The following is an 18,303-nucleotide window of genomic DNA, read 5'->3' on the forward strand; positions in this document are numbered from 1 at the left end:
AGTCGACCTTTTGTGCATCTGGATTTTCTTAGATTTAGCTGGCCATTTCCTTGTGACTGGTCCAATTTCAGATTGGCCCTGTTGTGGTGAACTACTTAAAAGATATTGGAAGTTATGAAATGGTATGTCTTCCTCAAGTGAGAATCCTCCACTTTCTCTATTGATTTGAATGCCTAAGAGAGGATTTTTTTCTTCCTATTTTGGAGAGGACAAGATAGGCAGATGTTCGAGGTTTTGAGTACCAAAAGTGGAAAATTGTTGTCTAGACATGCTCCTGGCTTACCGTCAACCTTATGGGGAGGTAAAATTCTTAGATGCTTTTGTTTTTTGTAATGGTGAATTTGACACTGATGCCACTTCTTCCTATTCTCGGAAGAGATTCCTCTTTCTTTTCTTACGAGTCGCGTTAGCTCTTTCAGAATGTTCTTCTATTGGTGAGGCAACTCGCTTCACAACCTTCACACGAGGACTCTTTTGTTTTGCTTACTGGGGTTCTTTGGCTATTGCATCATTGTTTAGAGGTTCCTTCCTCTCTCACTACTTAGTTTTCATTTCTTTCCCTTTGAGACTAGGGTTCGTTTCTTTATAGAAGAAATAGGGTTCACACGTCTGGGCTTTTCAGGGGTTTCATCAAACTACCCCCCACTTTTGTTGATACAGGGGTCCCATTAGGGCCCTAGTCTTGTTTATAAAGAGAGTGAGGAGGGGCCTTGATCTCTTGTTCCAGTTTCTTTGATCTAGGGCTAATAATCCTCTGGGAGCCCTTCATTGATTTTCTTCACCCAGAAAATTTTAAGTCAAAAAATCTTCCCAACAATTTTTGCGTTGACCCATCTCATAAACGACTAGAATTTTGATAAGGCTATGGTGGCATAGGCTAGTTTCATAATTTTTAGCAGCAGAATGAATGACCTGAGCAACTTTATACATACTTATATGGATGAAAAATGGAAAATTAACCTCATGTCCATCCAAAAAGTGTAGGAGATGCCTAATGTGGTAAAGAAAAACAATTGCATACCTCCCCTCACAGGTGATGAACCTTTGTAATGTGGTGATAATTGGCCACCATTCCAGCTATATGTAGTTTTGCAGAGCTCCCTTCAACCATTTGATAGCCTTGTATGCAGACTTAAGAAACTTCGCACAATCATCCCATTCGAGTAGCCCTCCTTTGAAGTATTTTTCACAGGTCAATGGAAATCCTATTGCCTTACTTATCATCTTTTATGTAGCTTTAATTCTCAAGTTCCTAACCTCTGCAATATTTACATTGAAGCACTACACAAATTCCATAGATACATGGTCATTATAACCCTAAAACTTTTGAACGAATCCCATCCATCCTTTCTCCTCAAATTTCCCCTTATAGACTGCATATTTCGAGCTAGTCTGAAATTGGGCAAATGTAGGTTCATGGCTATCGATCCCCATGCCAAAGGTTAAATAATGTTGAAGGTGAGGAGGAAAATGTAGGGATTCACATGTCGATTAACTACTAGACTTAGAAAATGAGACAAACAACCCTTGTGTTTTGGGGTTCAAATAGACTTAAATGTATTCAAAATGACAACTATGTATTTCCTAATTATGTCATAGATTGGCTTCCTGTAATGATGGAGTAGGTACTCAAAATATGTATCACACAAATAAAAATGAGTGGAATGAGTTATTGGATTGGATGGCCTAGTATTATTTGTATTTCAATATTATATAGAAAAGACATGTATATCATTCAAACGAAAGGAGGAAGATCACCATTAAGTTCTCATATCCACATTGTCTTAATTAGTCTAAGTAAATGCATATTCATTCATACCTTGATTTGACTGTATGATTATATCTGAGAGTTCCAAATTAATAACGATGGGGATAACTTGATCCTTAAATGGTGTCTTTGTCATTCACTGAGTACATACCCAAAGACTGTTATTTTAGTAATAAATAAACCAAAATATTGTAATTGTTACCTCCATCAATTCCAATTCTACTAATCCACGGTTGACACCATCTATCATTTTTCTTGACTTGACATTCATACTATAGAGATCATTCAGTAATTAATTTCTAGTATGTTATAAGTACTAATTTAAGTATAAAACCTATAAATTTACTTCATCAATTCATTGAAACCAATGAATTAATTATGAATGTACTGAAAAGTAAATAGAAGGCTTCCTTGATGAGCTTGACACTTCATATGAGCCAGCTTTAGGAATTGTATCTAAAATATGAAGGTTGTTTTCTGCAAAACTATGTTGGTGCCACCAATCCATGAATTTTTAGAAATCCTGGGATGGTCACTACCTTGGGAATTTCAATTTTTGAGAGTTTGAAATGCACAAAAGAAAAATCCAAGGGGATTCTTTCCCATAATTATTCTGTTGAGCCCGAGAAAGAGTAATTGTGTACTTAGCATGGCCTTATCTATTGCCTTCTCATAATTTTAACAAGCCTTAGTTGGCTAATGCTTGGGGTATTCAATTTTAGAGACTCTGAAAAACCCAAAGTAGACTCCATAGGATTTGTTTTCCGTAATTATTCTTCCAAGCTCAGAAAAGAATAATTATGTACTTGGAATATCCCTAGCTACTATTTTCCATTCAATATTAACGAGCCTGCATCAGTCAATGCTCGAAACATTCAATTTTAAGGAGTCTGAAACATTCACAATAAACTCAAGGACATCCTTTTCTATAAATAATTGGTTAATTTTAGATAAAGGAATAAACCTAAACTTAACATATTTCCTATTTATTCTATGTGAGTTGTGGAGGAAAATAAAATTCATCCCACTGTTGTTTAAACTATATATATATATATATATATATATATATATATATATATATATATATATATATATATATATATATATATATAGATATATATCATAAATAAAAAATAACTCAATTTGAAGAACCAGTAGGAGATGGATCCCCCTTGTGAACCAACACCATTTTTACATCTTGCATCACATTCTGCAAAAATTCCTGTCGAGAAAGTGGGCGATGGTATATTTTCAGTCTGTGTCCATTTGCCACAAATGAAGTTTGATCATCATCAATAGTTTTAATCCTGACCGAGCCATTATCGAAAATGTCTTGCACTTCATAGGGTCCCATCTGGTTCAAAATTTCCCTTTGAAATATTTAAACTTACTATCATACAATAGTGCCCAGTCTCTTGGTTGGAAGACTTCCTTCTTGATATATTTATGATGATACCGAGCTCTTTGGTCATGTAGCAACATAGTTCTTTGGAGGAATCTTGTATGATTTCGTCAAGTTAATTTAGTTGAAGTGTTCTTTGTTTCTAAGCTTCATTTAGATCCATTCCCAGTTGAGTAGCAGCATGAAATTTTTTTACATGAAATTCAATGGGGAGAACCATCTACTTCTCATATACTAATGCATAGGCAATATATCCTATCACATTTCTCCATGTTATTCGATAGGCCCATAACACTTCTAGAAACCTATCATCCTAGTCCCCATGGTGTAGCTGAAATGTTTTAGTGGGAATGGACTCCAAGATCTTATTAATAAATTCAACCTACCCATTTTTCTGAGGGTGGTATGGAGTAGATTTCTGGTGCATGATTTGGTATTATTCAGTGATAACCTTTGCTAGTTTGCAAGTGACTTGTGTTCCCTGAGCAATGACAATTTCTCAGTGAAGATGTCTTGAAAGAGGAAATATAAAACAGACTTCTTAGTGGGAGAATATAAAGCTTTAGCTTCCACCCACTTTGTTACATAATCAGTACAAACTAATATGTACCTCTTCTTCTTAGACATAGGAGAGACAGATCCCACAAAATCTAACACCCACTTTTCAAAAGGCTCTATTGACATCTGAGTTTGAAGAGGCATCTCATCACTTGGAACATGCCTCTCCATTCTTTGACAAGCATCACAACTAGAAAAAAACTTTGTGGCATACTTAAATAGAGTGGGCTAGTAATAACTTGTATGTAGGAACTTATAAGTTGTTCTTTTGTCTGCAAAGTGTCCACCATAGGGTTCACTATGGAAAGATTTCAAGACATCATACATTTCATATTCCCATATGCATCTCCTCATGATTAGATCATGTTCAGTGCAAAATAGGGATTTGTCTATCCAAGAATAGTTGGCACTCCTTTTCACAATATTGTGTCCCCCCCTGGTGGACATATTATGTGGCAAATTTCTTGATACAAAATAGTTAGCCACATCAGAAAACCAAGGACTATATATTGGAATAGAAAACAAGTTATCATTAGGAGAGTCATCTAGAACTAGAATTGGAGCAACATCTTGTGAAACATTCATTTGGGACAAGAAATATGCAACTGAATTCTCTCGTTCAGGCATGTCAATCACAATAATATTAAATTCATGGAGTAAGAATATCCATCTAGTAATTCTTCCATTGGTAATTTGTTTATTCACAAGGAATCTAATACCAGAGTGATCAATATGGACAAAGGTTTCATAACCAGTAATATAGTGTCTAAATTTGTTGATAGCATGGACTACTTCTAGTAATTCTTTTATGGTAATAGAGTAATTTAATTCTAGCTGTGAGATATTTTTTCTAACGAAATAAATAACATCAGGAATGTGATTATCCCTCTACCTTAAAACAACTCCAAGGGTTGTATCCGACACATCAATACAAATATGAAAATGGAGAGACCAGTTAGGTCCTCTCAATACTGGAGCAGTTCACAATTTGTATTTCAATACATGAAAAACATTTTTACAATCAGTATCCCATAGAAAATAAACATCTTTAGTAAGAATAATAAACATAGGTGTAGAAATATTAGTGAAATTTATAATATATCTCCTATAATACCCTAAATGTCCCAAAAAAGTTCTGACCTCCTTTTGTGACGTTGGGAATGAAATGTGTGAAATTACCTCAAATTTTGCAGGGCCAAATTTTATCCCTGTTTGTGACACATGGTGACCCAAAACAATCCCATCAGTTTGCATCATTTTGCATTTTTCATTACTAAGAGCTAGATGAGTTTCTTGATAACGAATCAACATGTCTTCCACGTTTTCCAGAACCTATCGAAAGTCATTGTCATGGACTATGAAGTTGTCCATATAGGCTTCCACACAGTCCTGTATAATATCAGCAAAAATATCTAGGAAAACTCTCTTAAAAGTAGTTGGAGCATTTCACAGGCCAAAGGAAAGAACTTTGTAAGCATAGGTGCCCCATGTGTAGGTAAAAGTAGTATTTTCTTGGTCTTCTAGGGATGTTTGGATCTGATTATAGCCGCTATAACCATCCAAGGAGGAACACCTTTTCCTTGATAGAGTATCAAGCACTTGATCAATAAAAGGCATAGGGAAATAATCCCTCAAGGTGGATTTATTCAATTCTATGTAGTTAATGAAAATTCACCATTTCCAATTTTTCTTGGGAACCATGGCCAAAGGACATATCCATTTACTCTCAAATATAGGGTATATAAAATTTTCACTTAACAATTTTTTCAATTCATCTTTGACAACTTTCTTAAGGGTTGGATTCATTCATCTCTGTGGCCGCTTCACAAGACTAATTTCTTCATTACTATAAATTTGGTGTGTGCAAGTACTAAGATGTATTCCTTTCATATCTAGACATTCCTAGGAAAAATCCCCATACTCTTTTTGAATCATGTTTATTACTTGTTGTCTCTATTTTGTACTTAAATATGTACCAAAATAAATTTTTTTTCCAACGTTGATTTAAACAGGTTTGGAATTTACTTCTCTATTTTCTTCCAAAGATGAAATAGTAAATGATCCAAAGACAACAAGGTAACAGGTTCCCTGAAATTCACTGCTCAAAACATGTTGGTAGCCACTAAAAGGAATATGATAATATATACAAGTTATATCATATGAAAATTGTTGCAAAACATGTTCTTCTCACTATTCTTGAAACCCTATTGTTTATTATAAAGTCAACAAGGTAAGCATGCAATCTTCTTTCCCATAGGGATCTTCCAACTAAAGAGGCACTTCAACAACTAATTTGGCGTGCTATCACCAGGCTATAAAGAATTGGGTTGTCTCAACCTTTAACGTAGTGTAACTATTTTAGACCACTTGGACTAGAAGTTAGCCCTTCCAATTTGAGACGACTCTCTCAAAAAACACTCATCAAATTTACTTGAAACAATTCAAACAACAGATGACTAACTATGATGACTTCCACCATTGGGTATGGAGTCAAATTAAAACAAATTATGGCAAACAACAGTGTTTGATGGAAGTTGAGGCATCTATAACTTTGAAACTGATATCAAATTAACATCCACAATCATACATAGTAAATGAAGGAAATTGGAGCAGTTTGATAAGATTTCCAATTAATTATGGTACTATATAAAACAGGAAACAACATGATAAAAACACATGAAATCCATGACATGAATCTCAGGTAAAAAAATAGAGTTGCTGCAAATTTTCTATTAAAGGATCAAAAGATTACAAAATGTCAATCCTTCACATTCTCCACCAAACCTTCTCAATGTCTAAAACCTACTTATTTATAGAGAAAATATATCTTTACATTATCTTGCCACCTGGTCCAAATTTGATCCACTATTCCAAAGACCTATTCCTACTTTTCTTCTAACTAATAGAGTCCTCATAGGGATTTTCTATTTTACAATAGTTGGAATTCAACTGGGACTCTACTAGCTTTAAATATATAACCACTTTCTGTTCATGTTGATAACCAATCCCAACTGCATGCTAGATTTGTTGAAGTGTCATTACATCTTCAACTTGTTGATAAACATCAATTAAATTTCCTTTTTTGTTGATTGTCTTAATGAGCTAGCTATTATGCTGATGTGGCTATGTGCTGACTTGATATGTTGAAAAATAAGAGTTTAACATGATGAAGTGAACACCCTTTATCATCTGTAATCTGTCTAGATCTTGGATGTTCGATATTCAAAATCTTTAAAAAGGCAGAAAAAACAGAGTTTTTACTGATTTTGTAGCCCAAACATCGTTTTCAGCAATTTCATAGCAAACTTTGGCAGAAACTTCAAAAAATACTCGTATACCACCTCTTTTCTATCCCTGTTGGTCCTGAGGTCTTCTTTGTTGTTTATAAGCTAAACATAGGCCTTTAGAATTATCTTTGTTGAGCCTTAGACCAACCTTACCCTCCATGGAAAGCTACAATAGTTTTGGAGTAAATTCTCGACTTCAATATGGGCAGTTGCTTCGAAAGTTCTAAAATTGTGATTTTTTCTAGTTTTCATGATTCTTAATGCCTCCTTGTGACTCCTAAAATCATGTTTAGTATATATATGGTTGATTTTACTGATTTAGGTATAGTGAGGACAAAATTGAAAACTTTACCATATCATGGAGTAACACATACTTCAACAATAATCTTGAGGTTTCTCCTTTTGAGCTCAACCTGAATCATTTCAATTTGAGATTCCAACATTGTGATTTGTCCCTGTAGGCTTTTTCTATCTACCTATAACAAGATGTTCCTTTTATACATATGTTCCAACATTCTATGTAAGGTTAGAGTCCTCTTTATCATATTTGTTTCTTTGTCTGCAATTTCATCATATAAATCTATCTGTCTTAACACTTCATTTTGGTATTCATCAAACTCAAGCTTGGTCTTGATCACTTCTTGTATGGCCTCCCTTAACTATTATTGTAGGACATATATTTCACTTTTTTCTTGAACAACCTCCTTGTCCTTCTTTTTCTTTGATGGTTTCTTTGATGATTCTGTTTTGTCTAATGGTGCTTCAGGTATCCCTTCAACTTGCTACATTGATCTTGTGATAGGTTTCCTTGGCCTAAAAATGAAACCATGTTCTTCTTGAGTAAAATATAATTTCTTTTCTCTCTTGCTTTTCTTCTTTGTTTCATTTGGGGTCACTTCTATAGGCTTCTCAACTGGGCTTTCTTCAAATTATGTCTATATCTTCTAGAATGTCAATTCGTTTGACCTTATTTGTACTCCATTCTTCCTTCTCTCTTCTAGTTATTCTCCTCTTAGTGCTTGTGGAAGCTTCAGTTATAGGTTGCTCTGTCACTGGTTGATGCTCTACTCTAGCTTGTTGCTCTTCTCTAAGGGTTTCAGATTTTAATTTTGGAGTTTTTCTAGAGGGGGTAGCAACATCTAGTTGATATCCACTGAAGAAGAAAAAGGTCCATTCCTTTTTCAATATATTTAACTCTTCAACTACTAAAAACTTTATAAGACCATGATGATAAACAAAGGTACTACTTGTATCCAATTTTGCTTGAACCTTGTCATCCATCTTTCCTAAACTTCTAAAGAGATAGAAAGGGATATCTAAGCATTGTTTACCTATGAAGTGGAGCATCAACCTAAGGTGGTATTGGTAGACCATATGGAACCTACCTTCACATGTAAAATACTTTTGAATAACCATCAGTAACTTGGAATAATGCTCCTTAAGGTAAGCTCTAGGGATGCCCACTGTCATAGCAATCCCTTGATGTTCTTCCTTCAAGAATTCATCACAATTCTGCATATGGAACTTTTGAACTTTAAACCATGTTTCCCTTGATGTTGGGATTTCAGTAGCATGAGAAATGGTGTCTCAAGAGACATTCAAACTTAAAATTCCCAACCTTCGTTTCAATCCTTTTGAAATTGAGGGCGAACACCTTAGTGATTTGTGCATGAAAACCTTACAATTTTTCAAAAAATCAAAGACATCCCATGCTGGAAAATGAATATGAAAATTTTGGGTCTTCTTCAAGCAGTTTCATATATATGGGCTCATAACATACTACAACCCTTCCTTTGTATCATTTTTTGGTGGCCATGCTTGTCAACGTGTTGAGAGTTGCTTGTGAGTTTCTTCCTCTCTACCTACAAACCAAATTTAGAACACATATACCTCACTTAGAACATGTCTAAACTTGTTTTGATAATGCAAACCCTATTCCACGACAACACTTGTGAACTTTTTAATAGTAACAGATGATTTAAAGGGGAAAGGGACAGGTAAGGGTGAATGAAAAGGAGTCGAGGACACGAGAATCAAGGTGTACAAGGAATCAATACAATTTCAACATAGATAACAATGATTTACAATAAAACCATTATACAACAAAAAACTTTCATAGCGAGACAAGTGTCAGAATGGACTGTTTTGCTATGAAACTATTAAGGACTTTTGTAGGGAATTATGGGTTTGCTTAATTGCATTTGCTATGAAAGTTTGTAAAATTGTCAAACAAGTCTATTATGAAATGACAACCTCAAAATAGATGGAATTACGACCCCTTTTTTATGATGATCCTATAAAACATTAAATGGACCCTATGGCAGGTCTCACATGAACCTAAACATAAAAACCCTATCTATAATCACCAATCAAACTAATTATTCTTTTATACGGTTATCATAGATAACAGGGAAGGTGGAACAATAGTTATTATTTTAATTTGTGACCCATTAGAGATAGTCATTTCCCTAGTTCTCAACCAATAACAACATTATAAGTGACCAACGAAGGCTGCCCCAGAACTATTGGGTGTCTAGGTTTGGTAGTTTTTGGAGAAATTACTAGAAAATCAATCAGATACTCCCAAAAATCTATTGTTACCGCCACATCTTCTAGGACCCCAACAGGTTTAATGATGAATTTATCTACTAGTTCCAACACAATGGGTGTCAGTCTTCTCTCTTTTAATTGGCATAATGTCATAGTATCAGTAGTCATTGTGTTCATGGCTACCACGAAATATACTAAAATATTAGGTAGAAAAATTCCATTGATATCTATGGTTACCACGGGGTTCCCTGGGTCATCATATTTTGGTGGTAATCTAGATATCATCTCTGATATTTGACTTATTACTTTAATAGTCTGATTATTATTCCTCTTCCTTCCTCTATTTTTAATGGAAACATCCCTAATTATCTTGGTATAAATATGAATGTCTTTAATGGATTGTAACAAAGGTATTTTTATGCACACATTCCCCAACTCAGACTCCAAGTCATATTCTATTGGAATTTTGGTTTTCTTTACAAGAAATCTTTCTTAAAAAGGAGGCTCCTTGGGTTCTAAGAGCTCTTATGGCTCTTTCACTTCCTTATTTTTTTCATTTTTTTTGTTCAATGGTTTTATCTTCAAATTCTACATGAGGATCCTCCTCTTGGATGACTAATGTCGATTTATTTTTGTTAATAGTTTTCCCATACCTTAGTTGAATTTCATTTAAGGGAAAATAAGTGAAACCATAAGTGGGAAAAAGCTGTAGTTCAGTGTTCTGTACAAGTTGAGGATGTCTATTATTGGGATTAGAAATTGGTTGTCCAGGTATCTGTGTTGGTCGAGGAGGTTTAAATGATTGTTGCATTTGTTGTGAAGATGGATTGGTGTTTTGAGGTAGGGGCAAGGGTTGTTGTACTCGAGGTGGTAATGGTAATGAAGGTTGTTGAGGGTAAGTTTGGTTATACCCTTGCTAGAATTGAATCATATTCGATGCATATGACATGTAGGGTGAACATTGATACTAAGGGTATGGATCTACTTGGGTTTGAGGCTAAAAGGTGCTTTCATAAGGATTTTCTCTCCATCCTCGGTTCCAAGGTGAACTTTGAGGTGGTTATGTGGGACATAAAGAATAGAATGGATGAGAGTTTCATGGTTGATATTGAGGAAAGCCTTGCATATTAGAGTCTTGATAAGTATTATTTTTTGGTACCCTCCACGATGCTTTCCTAGATGAATGGAGAAGCTCACTATTTTCATCCTCTCCCTTTATAAATGACTTCTAATACCGAAAGGCAGGGGAATTGGTCAATGGGGTGCTATTTTTTACATATTCCATATATTTCTACCACATTAATGGGGCATTCCCTCTTAACATGTTTTCGTCTGCATTTAGGACAGAAAATAGCCAAAGAAACCTTCTCTTCTTCTTGTTTTCTTTTAATTTTCAGAGTATCCAACAGATCACTAATGGTATTTGGGATGTCTATTTTAAAATTTTCCAACGGGTCCCCTACTTCAACTCGAGTGACACCACCTGCACTACTTTAGAATTCCTAGACACATAATCCCTTGGATTGTCCTGAATCCTCTTTCCCATCTTAGCTTGACTTCTGGAATAAGCTTTGTATAGTTCAACTATTTCAACAAACGGTTTCTTATAGATATCACTGGAACCCAAGATATTTAGTATTTCAATGCATTATTCCCTTAACCCTTTTATAAAGACAATCCTAAAGGTTCTCTCATCCAGATTACCTACTCGATATTTGTGATATTTATAGAGAAAAATTTCAAAGTATTTTTCCAAACTCTCATCTTCCATATGTTGCATCCTAACAATATCATTAACATCTCTTCTTTTAGAGTAATCCTGATATTTCTTAAGAGAAACAAACTTCATATCATCTCATGAGTAAATAGTATGTTCTACCAATCTCATAAACCATCTCAGGGTTGAATCTTTCAAGGTAGAAGAAAATAGCATAAGTTTATGTGCATCATCATAGTAATTATTACTTCTACAAATGATATCAAATTTGAACGAGAAAGAGTTAGGATCTTTAGAGGATGTACCATGGAAAAGTGGAAGAGATTCCAAAGGTATATTCTTCATAGTAATGTTCCTGGTGATGTCTAGAATTGGAAATTCGAAGGTAGTCTCTAAATATTCCTCATTTTCCTCAGTTCCCCCTCTTGGCCCATCTCTCCAGTCATTATTCCCATTAATTAAAATATTGATTCTATCATTATCCCACCATTATTTCTATCATTGTTTCAGTCACCATTTATTTTTTCCTCACCTCCTCCTCTGTTAGCCATATTTTTTACAGGTTCAGAAGTAAGCCCACGTATAGTATTCTAGCTAGAAGAAGATTCAATTGGATTGGGCCTAATATGCCTAGGTCGCAAATCCCTTCTAGGTTCTCTTGTTGTTGATTCTATTTGTGAGACTACCATGAGTTGTCTACCTACAACAACTGCCAAAATAGTTTTTTCTTGTTGTGGTATATCTTGAAGCTGTGTTGCCTCCACTTGATGTAATATTTCCTTTTCTAAGGCCAACTTTTTGGTATAGATTTATTCCTCCTCTATGATAATTGTGTAATGATTAGAAAGGTTCATTGGAGGTGATTTTGTAGGACAAAATAATTCAAAAAGTTATTTTTTACATTGAATAAATCTCCCCTTACTATCTCTAGTTGTACCTCTACTTTTGTGCATAAGAAAGAGAAAAAGAAAACACTACAAAATTTACTAAAGACAATTAGAATTTGGAGCAACCCCACCATAGTGGACACATGGCTCTTCACTTACATCATACTGTACATTCTCTACCCTTTGATATCTTTGCAAAATATTTACTACACATATAAATATTTAGAAAGATATCACCTGGACCGTTTGCAACTCCCTGACAGCGGCACCAAAAATGTTAGGGTTTTTATTTATCATTAAATTCCCTAAATTTAAATTGTCAACCAGTGTCCATAATCTTAGAGTTTCAATCCATTATAGTTCAGATCTAGACTTATCCTATGCAGACATAGTACAAATTTAAGTTCTGAATAACCAAACTCTCTTCCTAACAATCACAACAAATTTTTCCAAAGTGAAGAAACATATTTCGTTACACAATATAAGTTACTAATTAAGAAACCTATTACTCTTACATGACCCAAATTACTAGTCCATTCTCAATTATGATGCATCTAACTTAAAAAATCTCTCAGAAATAAGAATAGAATTCATCACAAACCATGTCCTCGAATCAATCTAACAAATTTAATCCATCCAAAAACCATTATACAAGTCTAATACCTAGGGCACTAAAAATCAAAAGTGAACTTAACAATGTCTCGAAAATAATTTATATTTTTTCCTATTTCATAATCCATTTAACACTCATTAAGCATCTGGAACATAACATATGGATTTCTAACTCGAAATTAATCTGAGTAATTAAATAACACACAAACTTTGATTTATTTGAGCAAGTAAATGAAAGAATTACAAACTCTCAATTGATAAATGAAATGCAACGCTAAATAAGAAATCAAATAAATGACATACCACTCATTAAATTATCAATATTATACAAATCAAATAATCATCACACTGTAAATCGAATAAGCAACACACTGTAAATGGTACACTATTCTCCAAATGTTAACACATGCACTTTTCAAAAATTAATGGCATACTGCTCCTAGTCAATCCTCACAAGAGTTCTGATTGAACACAAGCTACATGAATCTCTTGAGAACAATATACAGATCCACATATGATCAAATTAATTTCATGCAAAATAGATGATTTAACCTAAAATTACAAGAATTTATTCCTCATAAATTTGTGCCAAACTGAAACTTTCTTCTTTAGTATTGATGGAATCATGAGATAAATCAAAGAAGTCAATAGATGCAGAGTATACTTATGAAAATGATCCTCAAGCTTCCAAAAAATTAATAAACATTTCACTAATTATCACAACATCAGATCTACAAGAGCTTCAATTGAAATTTTAAGTACGATTCTAAGTACGGGGATTCTGGAAATCACCAACGAATCATGAAAATGAATATCTAAACACAGTTTTGCTAAATGAATTGAAAACTTGGTTAAGGTTTTTGGTGTGCCCATGCCACAACCTAGATCAAGTATAACTTAACTCAATAATACACAGATCAAGAAGACATGAGAGTCTCAATTATATATAAAATCTAAGACAATTATATTAAAAACCTTCTATAACACATAAGTATTAGGGTTTCAGTCCTCAAAAAATAGATTCAAATGATGTTTAGTCATAATATCCATGTCACTAGTTCATTGTATGTGTGTTACCTTCAATACAAATGCTAGGCCTTTCTAAAGAATTTTGGACTAAAAAGGTTATAACAAAATGACCGATGAAAGCAAATACATTTATGATCTGGACTAATTTATGTTAAGATAAATTCCCAAGATCACTTCACCCCAAGCATAATGATATTGTTCCATTTGTGACACTATATTTGGATCAAGAAACTAACACCATGCTTATGAACAAGGGAAACTATCCTTGGGATACCGAAAATTGATTGGTTTCCTCGTACCTATCTTGAAATTAAGTACCGAATGGAGTACCAAAAGAAGTACATAATGGTTGCTTGATATATTCGTTAAACTAGGTTTTGGACCTCTGATGACCTGTCCACGTAGCCAATCATCTACCCTATATTTAAAATTCCCATCTATATATCAATCAATTAAGTCAAGAAATATAAATTCATTTAACAACTACTTAAACTAAACAAATATATATGAAAAAAGTATGTATTAGTGTTTCTTACCTCGACTGTAAAATAACACAAGTTAGGTAGTGTAGAGTGGTTTTATGGTGTCAAAAAGGGTAAAGTATGATAGGTTATGGTAAAAATAGTAGGATAGGGTGTGAAAAGGGGTAACAATAGTAGGGCCCAACATGTCTCATTTATGCATTAGGGATTTTATTGAACATACATTCTCTACAAATCTCTTGGAGATGCCATAGAATATCAAACATAGATTCCATTATGTAGAGATGCAAGTTTGAGCTCACTGGCAAGATACACATACCTGAACTATAAAAATAATAATGTCATATCTATATCTTTTGATGATGATTATTCCATGATTCCCATGATGCCATACATACAATGTCATGTTATTAACATGTATAAATATTATACCAATACTAAGATGCCAACCTACTGTACATATTGTGCATTAATGTTAGAACATACTATACAATTGTGGTGTCATATATATAAGGTGATGCTTCCAACTCTATTACAGAGATATCAAACATACATAGAACCAAATATATCACAGATATATCTAAAGGAACTATTCATAGAGTAACTATACATATAATGTAATGAGATCACATGCCAAATTGTGAATGTTGTATGCCACACAAATTGCCAAACTATGAACTCTGAGTTGATGCCAAGATTCAATGATATATCAAAGAGGTGTCGATTGTACAAGTGAAGAGATGCCACTTGAAGATGATATACTGCAATGGTTTTATGCCAAGATATATATGAATGTGAGATCGTATGAGAGACTATATCCATTTCAAAGGTGTGATGAGACGTTGAGAAATTACAATGATGTTGGGAGAAATACTAGGGGGGCTGAATCAGTATTTTAAAAGTCACTTAAACCTTTCAATTAATTATTAATTTATGTATGCTACTATAATTTAGTAAACCAATGTACGTACATGATTATTATGAAGGAAAGCCATGTATATCCAGTTAATTAACTTTTCATATATTTTATAATTTGTTTTACCATAACTAGTGTATCATTACTTCATTAGCCTTTAATTAAACAATAACCATGAGGTGTAAGAAAAGAATAAACCATCAAACATAAGAAACACATAAACACAGGATGACACCATGATTTTTAGGTGGAAACCCAATGTGGGAGAAAGCCACCACTGTTGTCGTCTCCCTCTTCATATTTTATTATAAAGGAAAACATCTTATAATCTTTACTAGCTCAGATTCCTACCAGTACGTAAGCACCCACCTACAAAAGGCTACAACCTTCACTCATTCTCCAACACCCACTAGAAGGGATCTCCAACCCCCTGATCTCATTTACTGAAACCCATCGAACGGAGCTCCAACCCCCTTATATGATTCACCAACTACCATTCGAAGGACACTTCGAATTCCTCACTGAAGCCTCCAACCCTGAACAACTCTGGAACACATTTCATAATATTTCATACTGGATCCACCTGATCCAAAACATCAAACTTGTAGGCCACTCTTCATCATATTTTCAGACTAGACCCACTACCATCATTTAAGAACAATTCCAAATAACAATTCTGAAATCAATTACTATAGAAAATTACTCAATCACTGAACCAATTGAAACATCAAAGTAATCATTTAATCTTAATCAATCAACATAATCTAAAACATGACACACAACTACTCAAAATACATAAACCAACTACTTCTACTACAAACCCTAATGAACTGTATGTCAGAATATATATGTGATTGTTCTGAGCCATACCCACATATGTACACGCATCTCCTTAAGAGGACCTTCATAAAGATTTAAAATTACTAAATGACTAAGTCTAAATGATTTTCATACTAGATCAGTCATTTAATCACATATTGAACCAATCACAAATCATTGAACTAGATATAGATCATCACACTATAGCAATATCCCTATTCGACACATCGTTCCATAAACAAGTCAACCCAACTAGCACTTTCAAACACATATTATCATAGGAGAGACTTAATTTCTAAACAACAAATAAAATAACAAAACTATTAGACATCATTAATAGCTCATATTACAAAACCTATCAGACGTATGCGACTCTTATAAATATTATTTGTGTATGTACGCACTTGTACCAAACCTACGTACAAATATGTCGATATAATCAACTACCCAGTAGCAGATCCATGTATGTACATGACTTCTCAGTTCCAAACCTACATAAAGAACTAAGACATACCTTTGCTACAACACAACATTTGTCAAACGCAAATCTTGGCTTGTAAACTGTTACAAAGATAAATCATAATATCATCATCACATATCTATCAAACCATAAAAAAATTACTCAATATGTGGTCATTCTAGATCTATTATATCCATTTCATGTCCATTCTCCCTAGTGCACTCATATTTTAGATCAATTCATTCATAAATAATCCATTACATGCACACTCTAACACTTGATCTCCATCTCCTTATATAGTATAATTGTTAGCCAATTCCTTAGGCAAATCCCTTAGTAATGTTGATGGCATTATTTGACGGGATCAAACATTTGTTATTGTGCTCATTACTATGGGAAAATACCAGGGTAAAGACCCCTAGTATTAACAATACCATCTTGTGGAAATTGTACATGACTTTTCTTTACCATCCCCGCATATTTATGCATGTTTTCTTCATAGGACCCACTTATACTTTCCTAAACTTTAAATTTATCATATTTCTATCTCTAAATTGATATTCCTTTGTCCACATCATCTGTAGCATCTGCATAATCATCATATTGACATTTTATAAAGTAGGTTGTAATCAAGGACAACACATTGCATATAATTCCAACAATCTCCCCCTTTGGACTTGATGGAAACCAATTTGGTGTTTGGTCGGCACTACCTGTAGATATTTGTAAACACATTTGTAGACATACCAATATTTTCTAATAATTGTACATCAAACATGGAGCTACTCTCCCCATTTGACATCAAGGGAAAAGTTTCGACAAATGTTGAATGAAGACTTATTTCTCCCTTTGTAGAGTGGATCAATGTAGGTTTGATCTGTTGAATATGAATATTGACTATGCTCCCCCTAAGAATATACTAAATATTTTGTAAATAACTACATGATTCTAAGACTTAACCAAGCATGACCTTTCCTATCACCAAGGACTCATGATTACATCAATCACCCAATAGAGTAGGGTTACATATTTGACTCAATATTACATCAAATGCCGAGAATGGGATTACATATATATTTTCCTTGACCCCAATAGTTCAAACATGAGTGATTAATACAATTATTAAATCATGGGTATTTACACGAACTTTACATCAAGGTACATATATGACATTTATGATCAAATCCAAACAAAAAGACCTCAACCATGCAACATCAAGACCATAATATTCATCATAGGAACTTGCAACATAGATAAAAAAAAGATGAAAAATAACATGCACATCCTCACCATCAATGTGCAAGATAAGAAAATGTAGCTTCAACATCATCAACTTGTGACCAAGTATGCAACATCATAATATTGTTTCATAGATATTTGTCATCAACTCATCCCCTTGACCTCATCAAGCTCAACTTGCTCTTTCTCTTTGTATCAAGAGTTTCAATTCAAAGACATATAGGTTTTTTGTAGCAAAAAAACATAGTTTCAAGTGTCAACAACATATGTGAGAACCAAGAATATCATCATAAAGTAAGATAGCTAAATGTATCATCAATCCTCATCAACATGACCATGCGACCAAATCTACCAATATGTGACTAAATATGTATTGTGCGCATGACCGAGCAGTTTTAGTAATAGTATATCATTAACCATCCTCTTAATGTCATCATACACATATATCAAAGATAAGGAGAACCTTAAACATCAATCAAGTGTATTAAGAAGAAATATCACACCATAGGCAACTCATGTGGTCACCCATAAGATTCTTATCTACAATTTATTGATATCCCATGACATAGAGATAGAA

The sequence above is a fragment of the Pinus tabuliformis genome, chromosome 7 (genome assembly GCF_031772625.1).
Source record: "Pinus tabuliformis cultivar Carrire ecotype Pingquan chromosome 7, CPIR1, whole genome shotgun sequence".
Classification (NCBI taxonomy): Eukaryota; Viridiplantae; Streptophyta; class Pinopsida; order Pinales; family Pinaceae; genus Pinus; species Pinus tabuliformis.